This window comes from Budorcas taxicolor, chromosome 6 (assembly GCF_023091745.1).
Source record: "Budorcas taxicolor isolate Tak-1 chromosome 6, Takin1.1, whole genome shotgun sequence".
Classification (NCBI taxonomy): Eukaryota; Metazoa; Chordata; class Mammalia; order Artiodactyla; family Bovidae; genus Budorcas; species Budorcas taxicolor.
In genome coordinates this window covers 48,331,427-48,345,457 of record NC_068915.1, presented here as the reverse complement: position 1 = coordinate 48,345,457, position 14,031 = coordinate 48,331,427, and positions in this window count along the sequence as shown.

Below are 14,031 nucleotides of genomic sequence, written 5' to 3'. Positions count from 1 at the left end.
ACTCTTTGGCTATTACGGATATTTCTGTAGAAAAGTTTGGCAGTAACTCCCTAAAAAGAGTGGGATTTAGCTTTGTTGAACAATTGTTCATAAGCCCTCATGATACACTTGTATCAACCTTAGAAATGGAAAAAGCAGAGGTTAGCTTTGAATTCCACAATTTGAGTAAATTTGTGTAACTACCTCTTCAGTGATAAGAGAAACAGTTGAGAAGCAGAGATATTAGAATAAAAAAGACTGCCCAAAAAATGGGATAATGCAAGAGCATTTTTTTAGAAAATTCTTGCCAGCATCTATCACACTTGCAGCAACTTCAGGTGTGACAAGTTTTCAGATCTGTGGGTTAAGAGGGAATCAGACTATGCAACTTAGATGAATATGACATTATTTAGAACCACACCCTCATTTTACAGATGAGAAAATGGGGTGTGGATAAGGTGAAAAGATTTTTCTTTGATCTCACATCCCCTAGTTGGAAGAAGTAAGCAGTGTATTAAGGGAATTAGTCAATAAGTATTCTTATTATAATTAAAATAAAACAAATTGAGTCAACTTAAGGTAAAATGGAAATTTATTAGATCATGTAAGCCAACCATAAAATGACTGGCAGTTGAGTAGCACTGAGGGTAGCCTGGGAGTTAGGACTCGGATTGAGTTAGGGCTGGGTCTTCTCTCTGCTTTACTTCACAGATCAGCTTCATGTTCCCTTTATGTGTGTGGACTTCTTCTGAACATCAAAAATATGGCACTAGGTGTCTTGTTCTTTTATTCTAACAGCCTTTCACCTACAAAGAAAATCTAGTCTTCCTATTGCAGAATTTAAAATCAGAGGGAAGGAGTCTAGCTGGTTTGTTTCAGGTCATTTGACCATTGCATGGACCAAAGAGAGATAAATTAGATTAATTTTCTCATTCTGTGTAGCCCAAAAAAAAGAAACCATTTTTAAAGAAAATGAGGCGAGGATGTTGGGCAGATAAAACAATTCCCTGGGGGCTGGAATTGGAGAGGGAACAAATCTAGGATTTCAGAAGGACGCACTTTATACTCTGGCTGGAATATCTTATACCCAATGTGCTCTGATTTTATCTATCCAGAATGTTCATTACAGATATCAGTTTTAATTGGAATGTCAAATCAGCTGGAGCTAGAAGCATCATTTTTGCTTCAATTATCTTTCCTTTTAAAAAATCCTTTTAAAAATTTGATGAAACCTGATAGCCATACATTGTATGAAACAATATATACAAATAAGTGAAATGGTCATTTCAGATTATAGCAAATGAACCATTTATTTTTCAGAAATGGTATAATTTAGGTTTTTTTCCCCAAAATGCTGTTTTCCCTACACCTATTTTGATGCATGCTTCAAAAATTCCTTATTTATTTTGAAATACAGATCAGGATGATATTTAAATTAAGTGAATCTATCTCTGCTATTCATACAAGGACTTTATTTTGTGACAGAGTGTCTTATAGCCCTTTAGTTTTCAAAGCAGTAAGCTGTTGGTTCCCATAGACAGGTGCCCTATGTCTACAAGAAATGCATCAATCCTTTTAATTGGACGGGACATTGACAAGGATTAGTCAAACATTATTTTTCCACTTTCTGAAATCAGTATGCTAACTGTGGTTAGAATAATTTTTAAAAATTATTCCATCAGAGCTGTTGTTTTTCTGACTGTATATGAAATTTGAAAGTTTGATTTCAATACGAGGAAGAAGAAAAAATAAAGCAGCTGTCTGACTTCTATCTCCAAATGGGGTATAGAAATATGTATATTCTTTAATAACAAAAGATTATTTATAGAGTTCAGCTTTAGTGAACCTTAGCGAACCCAATGTAGTGTTAATTATGGGTTCTATTTAGAGAAAAAAGAGGCAGCAAATTGTAGAGAAAGTGCTTCGTGGACATAATCAGGCCACTGAGCTCAACTGTAATCTCAGTGATCTTCAGAGTACCATTGTCACAGATACTAGGACACTTCCTCCTCTTTCACAGCTTTGGTTCTTTTGTACTATAGAGTAACATAAAGGAAAAAGGAAAGGGAAAAAAACATTTCACCAAGAAAAAAATTAATCTTGCAGTATTTTATTAGCCAAATGGTGACCACTAGGTCATAAGATAATGTCGCTCTTTCACCTGCTCTCAGTAAAAGAAACCTTCACTTCATCTTACTAACTAAAATAATAGAGTACCTTCTTCAATCCCCTCTCAGATTCAATACCTCTTGTTAACATAGCAACCTACATGTATAAAGGAGCAAGACAAGATGCTCCTGATTCTGTCTCACTCAAGTATCCTGTCTGCTATTTGCTATTCCATGATTTCTAACTACAGCAAACGAAGCACGTCATGTTACCATTTTCAAATCCTTTAATTATTCCTCCTGCACATGAAACTGCAATGAGAGGTAGGAAGACAACACATTATCAGCTGTACTTTGTTTTAAATCTCTCCATCTGGAATATTGTATCTGCATTCTTATAACTCAGTAAGAATATCATCTGAAAATCCAAAGTTAGCATTTCCACCATTTTATAAAATTATAATTCGGTCTTCTAAGATAGATATGGAATAAAATATAAAGAGAATATGAAGGAACGAGTGGTCCAGAGGAAAGACCATGAACTTTAGAGTGGGACAGACCTGTTTCTAATCTTAATCCTGCATATTATACCAAAAAGAATTTAGGTTAGTCACTTCCATATCTGTAGACTAGACCATTCAGGTATGACCTAAATCAAATCCCTTATGATTATACAGTGGAAGTGACAAATAGATTCAAGGAATTAGATCTGATAGAGTGCCTGAAGAACAATGGACAGAGGATTGTGACATTGTACAGGAGGCAGTGATCAAGACCAACTCCAAGAAAAAAAATCCAAAAAGGTTGCCTGAGGAGGCTTTGCAAATAGCTGTGAAAAGAAGAGAAGCAAAAGGCAAAGGAGAAAAGAAAAAATATACCCATTTGAATGCAGAGTTCCAAAGAATAGCAAGAAGAGATAAGAAAGTCTTCTTCAGTGATCAATGCAAAGAAATAGAGAAAAACAATAGAATGGGGAAGACTAGACATCTCTTCAAGAAAATTAGAGATACCAAGGGAATATTTCATGCAAAGATGGACACAATAAAGGACAGAAATGGTATGGACCTAACAGAAGCAGAAGATATTAAGAAGAGAAGGCAAGAATACACAGAACTGTACAAAAAAGATCTTCAAGACCAAGATAATCACAATGGTATGATCACTCACCTAGAGCCAGACATTCTGGAATGTGAAGTCAAGTGGACCTTAGAAAGCATCACTACGAACAAAGCTAGTGGAGGTGATGGAATTCCAGTGGAGCTATTTCAAATCCTGATAGATGATGCTGTGAAAGTGCTGCACTCAATATGCCAGCAAATTTGGAAAACTTAGCAGTGGCCACAGGACTGGAAAAGGTGAGTTTTCATTCCAATCCCAAAGAAAGGCAATGCCAAAGAATGCTCAAACTACCGTACACTTGCACTCGTCTCACATGCTAGTAAAGCAATGCTCAAAATTCTCCAAATCAGGCTTCAACAGTATATGAGCCATGAACATCCAGATGTTCAAGCTGGATTTAGACAAAGCACAGGAACAAGAGATCAAAATGCCAACATCTGATGGATCAAACAAAAAGCAAGAGATTTCCAGAAAAACATCTACTTCTGCTATATTGACTATGCCAAAGCCTTTGACTGTGTAGATCACAGTAAACTGTGGACAATTCTTAAAGAGATACCAGACCACCTGACCTGCCTCTTGAGGAATCTGTCCACAGGTCAAGAAGCAACAGTTAGAACTGGACATGGAACAACACTGGTCGCAAATCGGGAAAGGAGTACATCAAAGCTATATATTGACACCCTGCTTATTTAACCTAAATTCAGATTACACCATGAGAAAAGCTGGACTGGATGAAGTCGGAATCAAGATTGCAGGAGAAAGATCAATAACCTCAGATATGCAGATGACAGCCACACTTATGGCAGAAAGTGAAGAAGAACTAAAGAGCCTCTTGGTAAAAGTGAAATGAAGGAGAGTGAAAAAGTTGGCTTAAAACTCAACATCCAGAAAACTAAGATCATGGCATGTTGTCTCATCACTTTATGGCAGATAGATGGTGAAACAATGGGAACAATGACAGATTTTATTTTGTGGAGGCTCCAGAATTAATGCAGATGGTGACTGCAGCCATGAAATTAAAAGACACTTTCTCCTTGGAAGAAAATTTATGACCAACCTAGACAGCATATTAAAAAGTAGAGACATTACTTTCCTGACAAAGGTCTATCTAGTCAAAGTTATGGTTTTTCCAGTGGTCATGAAAGGATGTGAGAGTTGAACCATAGAGAAGGTTGAGCCCCAAAGAATTGATGCTTTTGAAAAGTGGTGTTGAAGAAGACTCTTGAGAGTCCCTTGGACTGCAAAGAGATCCAACCAGTCCATCCTAAAGTAAATCAGTCCTGAACATTCATTGGAAGGACTGATGCTGAAGCTGAAACTCCCATTCGTTGGCCACCTGATGGGGAGAACTGACTCCTTGGAAAAAGACCCTGATGCTGGGAAAGATTGAAGGTGGGAGGAGAAGGGGATGACAGAGGATGAGATGGTTGGATGGCATCACCAACTCCATGGACAGGAATTTGAATAAACTCAAGGAGTTGGTGATGGACAGGGAGGCTTGGTGTGCTGCAGTCCATGGAGTTGCAAAGAGACGGACATGGCTGAGGGACTAAACTTAACTTCCATATCTGGGTCTCTGTTTCTCTATTTTCAAAATAAAGTTATTGATAGAAACTTCCTCAGATCATTGAGATGATTTAATGAGACTGCACCTATATATCCTCTAGCACAAAGTGAACTGAAGTACAAAAAAAGGTAGTAAATAATCTAAACTATAGCCTTCCCTCCCTTTTGATAGTCACAAGACAGAGTAGACATCATGAGAACCACACCCTAATACGGATGATGGACGAAGTAAATCTTCAGAAACATGATATCTCCTCAGATAAATCTGAAACTTCTGTTGGCATATTGACACTGATTCCAATGAGCCAAACCCAGATGTTGCTTCCGTAAGCAGTTGGTTGTCTTCCCTGAACAGTCCATCAGTCTCTTGAGTCTTTCTGTCAGCCGGTCAGGACAGCTGTTCTCTTAGCAACATCTGGAGAAGGCAGCTTGACGAGGGAGCCCCACTGAGCTTTCTAGGGTAAGTCTGATTTATAAACCACTTGAAAGAGCTGATCTTTTAAAGATCTAAACTCCCTGGAGTTACCTTAAGAAAGCAGGTCTGGGGGCTGGGGAGCATTATGCATCAGTGTTTCCTCAATGTCTTCTGTGGCTTCAGGAATCAGATGTAACCCAACTGAGCTCAGTGATCCTGTGAACTCTCACATCTCCCACTGGTGATGGAACACGATGTTAGAGTACAAAAGCCATCTGTCTCTCCCAAGAATTCCCTTCTCAGGCACCTAACAGCTTGGGAAAAGACACGAATGCTTCCTTACATTCACTTTTCCTAAAATCAGCCCCAGATAGCCCCTAATTTCTAACAGAAATAAACTTTAAAGCAGCTTCTGTGTTACTATTCCATAATCATGTTATATTCTGAGAAGTAAATTTTAAGTCATCAAGGTCACGCTGATATGTTAGCAATCATTTTCTAGCTGCCCTGGGGAGGGGTAGCCCAGGGCCCTCTACTCTGTCATTTGACAGGGGTTCTAATCCCAGCTCTGTCACTAGGCAATTATGTGAACTTATGTGAATCATTCAACAGCTCTGGACCTAAGGGCCCTCATCTATGCAGACTAAATTATTTCTGAGCTCCCATCCAGGACTAAGATTCTATCATCTGTACCCTCAATTTGCTATTACTTGGAGAGCCAGGCTGATTGAATGCTCTCTCAGAAGTGCTAACTGTCCTTACTGAGATCACTTGCACACAAGCTTATTAGGTAAATAAAAAAAGTTTCTTTTTGCAAGAAAAACCTCTTGGAACTATGGCTTCATATTAATATTTAATGCATTAATTTTATAAAGTTTTTGCACCTAACATTTCTATTTCTTCCATTTTATTCAGCAAATGTGGGTTTTGTGAGCTCGATATGGTAGACAAATATATCTCCATGACTTATATACATAATTTGTCAGCCATGGGGTTGTTTAAAATACTTTCAAATGGGGGATGCCCATTCAATAATTTTCTTTTATCTATTTAGCAATAATTTCATATTTACTTTGATGCCCATATTACATTTATGAATAGTTCAGTATTTTCAAATGTTATACATATTGCCTCTGCATCTATAATGAATCATTTATTCATCAATTGTATTACCAGTAGATAACGATAACTTGCATATACCAGAACTGAAGCTAATAGTCTTGAATGGATTTCTTCATTGACACAGGCCTAGTCATGCTCATGTGTTAAGATGCCAGTTATTGTAGATCACAGCTTATACTACCTTTCATCCTGTGCTCTGCATGGTTATACAGTTTAAATTCACATCTTTCGAACATTATATAGGATTTCCACAAGACTTCATTGGAGTAAATTGCTGGATATGATGCAATAATAGCTGCAAACTCCTGGCATCCTGGGCTCAAGATGAATGACGATAGACCTGAGGCTAATCATTTCCATAATTCCACTTTCACTGCAGCTGTGAAAAGACTTAGACAAAAACATGCCAATGATCCATTTGAAATACTTTTGCAGGGGCAAAATGTTTCAAGTGGTACATTTATTTATGTTATGGTTGAGGCAGGTGGAACCTGTGTTTATTCTGATCTAATTTTTCTATATCTGCTTTTTATTTCATGCTTTAATTTGTTAAAATTATGGAGCTCTCTCATAAAACCTGGTATTCATAGCCACAATAATAATAGACCCTGCAGAACCCATTTATAATTAAGGAAGCTGGACTAATCATAACTCTATCTGTTTATAGAGATATATCTGATCTTAACTGGAAAGATTGACTCTTTCCTATATATGAATTATCCATGGAAAGGGATATAACCCCCCCAAAAAGAACATCTATCTTATCATCTCAAGGTTCTTAGGGGAGTCTTCTTAGGTACATTGACAATAATTTATGGAGAAGACACAGAGAAAGAAGTTGCTCAACTGTTTCTGTGATAAATCAATCTTAATATACTATTAAATCTCAGTAACTCTAATCTACTACTAATAAATCTACTTATGTAGTAAATAAATAGATGTAAATACTAATGTCATCTGTGGAGTACCCATAATAGGTCAGGTACTCTGTTCATATGATATTTGGTGGAGGCTGAGTTAAGGTCTCAAAGGGCTCAAGTAGTAGAATAAACAGAGACAGATGCCAGTTAGTATGACTAGTGCTCTTTAAATGTCAAGTACAAATGTCTACCATGATACTGAGTGTACATGAGGGCCAGGAAGGCTTCACAGATGAGAAGCATTTTTTGGATATCCGAAAGAAGGTTTTTGGATGGAAAGAAGGATATTGTCATACAGGCAACAACAAGTTAAGGGAATGCATCTTGACTTACATATGCCAACTTTTGTGAATTTGATCAATATGAAACTGTTAATCAAGTCTAGTTTATGGGTAAGCAAGTTTTTAACTAAAGCACTATTCCACATCCATAAACCAAAACATAGAACTTAGGGTCAGTGTTGAGTTTACTTATCAGGTGGTGCTAGTGGTAAGGAACCTGCCTGCTATTGTAGGATATCAAAATGAGGCAGGTTTGATTTCCTGGTAGAGAAGATCCCTTGGAGGAGAGCATGGCAACCCACTCCAGTATTCTTGCCTGGAGAATCCCATGGACAGAGGAGCCTGGCCGGCTACAGTCCATAGGGTTGCAAAGAGTAGGATGAGTCTGAAGTCACTTAGCACTCACCAAGCCACATTACTCAAAGCTGCCTCATATCCTTCTATTTTTCTTTTTTAGCATCCCTGCAGCTATAATACATATAGATCAAGTAAATAATGAGGTCAAAAAACAATAATAACAATGCACACATGTCTATGTACATTGCATATGCATTTAGAATTGGGTATGCTTAGTCCCTGCTTCTAAGATAAACAAAGACATTCATGTTAACAAAAAATGTCCAGTGTTATATGATATATGATTTAGTAGGTAAACATAGGAGGAACATTAAGAACACAGGTGGAAAAGATGCTCATATTCTCTCAGATTTGATTTAAGTGAGTGATTCTGATGGTGTGAGCTTTTGCATAATTACTCTCCAGTCAATGAAAGACCAAAATAGAGAATTGATTTTAAATGTCCACTAAATCCATCTGGAGGCACCCAAGCAATATTCAAACTACAAACCAAATGAAGTATTTATAGAACAGCTGGTTTCAGAATCATACACATGATATATATCCCACGTGTCTTTTTAAATACATCCCTTAGCATCACTGATCATACAGACTGTGGATGAACAAATCTAAAATCACTACCAACATGTTATTAAAATTGGCTGAATGCTTTCAACAAGAAAATGCCAACCCCAGTGAAAATTCACTGGAGTTTGAAGAAGTCTTAAAACTTTTATTGTTAGAGCTAAGTATTGGCTTCTATAAATAGGAAAGACAAGAAAAAGTAAAACCTGTTGTTACCAATGAAAGAAAAATTTCATGCAAAGATGTAAAACTATGGCTTTGAAGAAGAAAACATTGGAATTGAGAAAATATGTATAGCACTTTTTATTGTAGTCAAGATGGGAAACCTACTTAAATGATCTTGAGTTGGAAACTGTGGCCGTATACAGACAAATGTGGATAATATGATCCAATAACAGGAATGGCTGAATTTTAAATAACTTTTCTTTATAATTGTTATGTCTCAGTGTCACCATTTTTTGTTTTCATGAATTTATTTGTTCATCTATCTGTTTATCCAGCCTTAATTAGGCTTTTTCTATGTATATTCACTCAACATTTGTTGTGTTCATACATGCTGGTCTATTTTGCTCTATTCTGAGGATTTTGAAATTCGCATTAAGGAGGATAGAAAGACTAGAGCATTTTAACCTGAAATTACCATGTGAGAGACAATCTGTTGTCATTGAAGAACTTATTTCACCTTTTATCTGGCATGTTGTTGTTATTGTTATTAATCAGAGCAGACTGATGAAACTTTATAGTATCCAGAAGTAACAAGTAGTTCCTTGAATTTACCTACTTGATGGGACAAGGGCATATGTGAACACTGTTCATTAGAAGCACATCTAATTAATTAGTAGAGAATAAAATTATGTGTCTATCCACTCCATGTGAAATGGTTCTCAAAACTCAAAATTCTTCAATGAGAACTTACTTTTTTTTAATTATTTAGACCATATTAGTTGAAGGTTATGAAAAGCGACAGTGTCAACATCATCATTGTCTAGCTAGTTCATAGAAAGTTGATAGGCTATTATTTGAAACATTCCCACTACCCACAAACCTCCTGACCTTCTTGTCTTTTGAATTCATCCTTCATTCTGATGTTAAATCTCAAGTATTTTCTCACAAAGGCAAATTGCTAAGTTTTTAACCTCAAGAGCCTGAAAGAAAACATACACAAAGTCTTCTAAGCACATCAGCTACATTTCTCTGAAGTGTACTTGACATGGGGAAGATGACTGACACTTACATCCTGATGACAACAAGAACTGAGAGAAAGTAAACATGTTATCACATATTTGCTTATAATGAATCAAGCATCTGTTGAGTGATGTGGCTTTGAGTCCTTACTCAAAAAGTCAAAATACATTAGCCATAAAATACTAAAACAAGCATGTTTCTTGATTCATCACTTTATTTTTTGCATATTTGGTACCTAAGAAAATCTTTATAAAGGCAAGCCATTTTACTTAATGTTGGTAGAATATTCTTTTTGTTTGTTTGTTTATTTTATTGAAGTAGTTGATCTACAATGCTGTGTTGATTTCCACTGTAAAACAAAGTGATTCAGTTATACATATATACATCTTTCTTTTCACATTCTTTTCCACTATGGTTTATCATAGAATACTGAATATGGTTCTCTGTGCTATAAACTAGGATATTGTCTTTTATCCATTCTCTATATAATTGTTTGTATGTGCTAGCCGCAAACTCCCAGTGCATCCAACCCCATCCCCACTCTGGCACCCACAAGTGTGTTCTAGTGTTGATAGTGTATTCTCACATATATTTCTAATGTGCAGTGTGATTTCAAATATTATCTGTACAACAGATTTAGCTCTACCCAGGTAGTTTTGCTTCCGAGTACTACAATGAAGAGCAAGATATAAGACACAACTGTGGCTGTAACTGTGCTGATTATTTAACTGTGGAGGCCTGTCTAGAGACAAGTATCTACAATAAAAACATGTGCATGCAAAGAGACAGATGATTAGTTCAACTAAGTAAGAAATTTTTTTCTGACTGCTAGAACTGAAATGCTCAATTCTTTTCTAATTCTATACCAGCTATTTCATTATTTAGAATAAGGTCTTGCTCAAAGTACATGTCTGCCTCTTCTTCCATATTATTACATGATCATTAGATGCTGCTGCATAAGGAACATATAAATGAAATTATATGAGAAGTGGAGGAGTTTCAGCAGACAAGATGATAAAATGCTTTGAGGGGAATAGGCTCAAAGAAAAACAGCAAAATGGCCTATGGTTGAAGCAGCCTTCATAAAGAACACTATAACTCAATTGCCACAGGTTATTGGGCTCTGGAGGGCTGACAATGATGAAAGAGCAAAGCTGAGTCTATAGCATGACTCAACTCATGAGCTTAGGAATATACTCTCACGTTCAAGTCCATTTTTGCACATGTTCATCCGGACCCCTTCCCAACAAATGTAGCAATGTCATCACTCATTTGTGTTTGGTATGCAAAAGTAGGTGGTCACGAGATACCTGGAGTAACAGGCAAGTTTGGCGTTGGAGTGCAAAATAAAGCAGGACAAAGACTAACAATGTTTTGTCAAGAGAACACACTGGTCATAGCAAACACCCTCTTCCAACAACACAAGAGACGACTCTACACATGGACAACACAAGATAGTCGACACTGAAATCAGATTGATTATATTCTTTGCAGCCAAATATAGAAAAACTCTATACAATCAGTGAAAACAAGACCTGGAGCTAACTGTGGCTCAGATCATGATCACCTTATAGCACAATTCAGGCTTATATTGAAGAAAGTAGGGAAAACCACTAGGACAATTCAGGTATGATGTAAATCAAATAACTTATGATTACACAGTGAAAGTGAAAGTCACTCAAGTCATATCTGACTCTTTAAGATCCCATGGACTGTAGTCCATGGAATTCTCCAGGCCAGAACACTGGAGTGGGTAGCTTTCCCTTCTCCAGGGTATCTTCCCAACCCAGGGATTGAACCCAGGTCTCCTGCATTGTGGGGAGATTCTTTACCAGCTGAGCCACAAGGGAATTGGTCCACTGGAGAAGGGAATGGCAAGCCACTTCAGTATTCTTGCCTTGAGAACCCCATGAATAATATGAAAAGGCAAAATGATAGGATACCAAAGGAGGAACTCCCCAGGCCATTAGGTGCCCAAGATGCTACTAGAGATCAGCGGAGAAATAACTCCAGAAAGAATGAAGGGATGGAGCCAAAGCAAAAACAATACCCAGTTGTGGATGTAACTGGTGATAGAAGCAAGATTCAATGCTCTGAAAAGCAACATTGCATAGGAACCTGGAATGTCAGGTCCATGAATCAAGGCAAATTGGAAGTGGTCAAAAAGAGATGGCAAGGGTGAATGTTGACATTCTAGGAATCAGCGAACTAAAATGGACTGGAATGGATGAATTTAACTCAGATGACCATTATATATACTACTGTGCGCAGGAATCCCTCAGAGGAAATGGAGTAGCCATCATGGTCAGCAAAAGAGTCCGAAATGCGGTACTTGGATGCAGTCTCAAAAATGACAGAATGATCTCTGTTTGTCTCCAAGGCAAACCATTCAATATCACAGTTATCCAAATCTATGCCCCAACCAGTAACACTGAAGAAGCTGAAGTTGAACGGTTTTACGAAGACCTACAAGACCCTTTAGAGCCAACACCAAAAAAAGATGCCCTTTTCATTATAGGGGACTGGAATGCAAAAGTAGGAAGTCAAGAAACACCTGGAGTAACAAGCAAATTTGACCTTGGAATGCAAAATGAAGCAGGGCAAAGGCTAATAGAGTTTTGCCAAGAAAATGCACTGGTCATAGCAAACACCCTCTTCCAACAACACAAGAGAAGACTCTACACATGGACATCACCGGATGGTCAACACCGAAATCAGATTGATTATATTCTTTGAAGCCAAAGATGGAGAAGCTCTATACAGTCAACAAAAACAAGACCAGGAGCTGACTGTGGCTCAGATCATGAACTCCTTATTGCCAAATTCAGACTCAAATCGAAGAAAGTAAGGAAAACCACTAGACCATTCAGGTATGACCTAAATCAAATCCCTTATGATTATGTACTGGAAGTGAGAAATAAATTTAAGGGACTAGATCTGATAGATAGAGTGCCTGATGAACTATGGAATGAGATTCGTGACATTGTACAGGAGACAGGGATCAAGACCATCCCCATGGAAAAGAAATGCAAAAAAGCAAAATGGCTGTCTGGGGAGGCCTTACAAATAGCTGTGAAAAAAAGAGTGGCAAAAAGCAAAGGAGAAAAGGAAAGACATAAGCATCTGAACGCAGAGTCCCAAAGAATAGCAAGAAGAGACAAGAAAGTCTTCTTCAGTGATCAATGCAAAGAAATAGAGGAAAACAACAGAATGGGAAAGACTAGAGATCTCTTCAAGAAAATTAGAGATACCAAGGGAATATTTCATGCAAAGATGGGCTCGATAAAGGACAGAAATTGTATGGACCTAAAAGAAGGAGAAGATATAAAGAAGAGGTGGGAAGAATACACAGAAGAACTGTACAGAAAAGATCTTCACAACCCAGATAATCATGATGATGTGATCACTAATCTAGAGCCTGACATCTTGGAATGTGAAGTCAAGTGGGTCTTAGAAAGCATCACTACGAACAAAGCTAATGGACGTGATGGAATTCCAGGTGAGCTGTTTCAAATCCTGAAAGATGATGCTGTGAAAGTGTTGCACTCAATATGCCAGCAAATTTGGAAAACTCAGCAGTGGCCACAGGACTGGAAAATGTCAGTTTTCATTACAATTCCAAAGAAAGGCAATGTCAAAGAATGCTCAAACTACCACACAATTTCACTCATCTCACATGCTAGTAAAGTGATGCTCAAAATTCTCCAAGCCAGGCTTCAGCAATACTTGAACTGTGAACTTCCTGATGTTCAAACTGGTTTTAGAAAAGGCAGAGGAACCAGAGATCAAATTGCCAACATCTGCTGGATCATGGAAAAAGCAAGAGAGTTCCAGAAAAACATCTATTTCTGCTTTCTTGATTATGCCAAAGCCTTTGACTGTGTGGATCACAATAAACTGTGGACAATTCTCAAAGAGATGGGAATACCAGACCACCCACATAACCTGTCTCTTGAGAAATCTGTATGTAGGTCAAGAAGCAAGAGTTAGAACTGGACATGGAACAATAGACTGGTTCCAAATAGGAAAAGGAGTACATCAAGGCTACATATTGTCACCCTGCTTATTTAACTTCTATGCAGAGTACATCATGAGAAATGCTGGACTGGAAGAAGCACAAGCTGGAATGAAGATTGCCGGGAGAAATATCAATAACCTCAGATATGCAGATGACACCACCCTTATGGCAGAAAGTGAAGAGGAACTAAAAAGCCTCTTGATGAAAGAGGAGAATGAAAAAGTTGGCTTCAAGCTCAACATTCGGAAAACAAAGATAATGGCATCTGGTCCCGTTACTTCATGGGAAATAGATGGGGAAACAGTAGAAACAGTGTCAGACTTTATTTTGGGGGGCTCCAAAATCACTGCAGATGGTGGTTGCAGCCATGAAATGAAAAGATGCTTACTCCTTG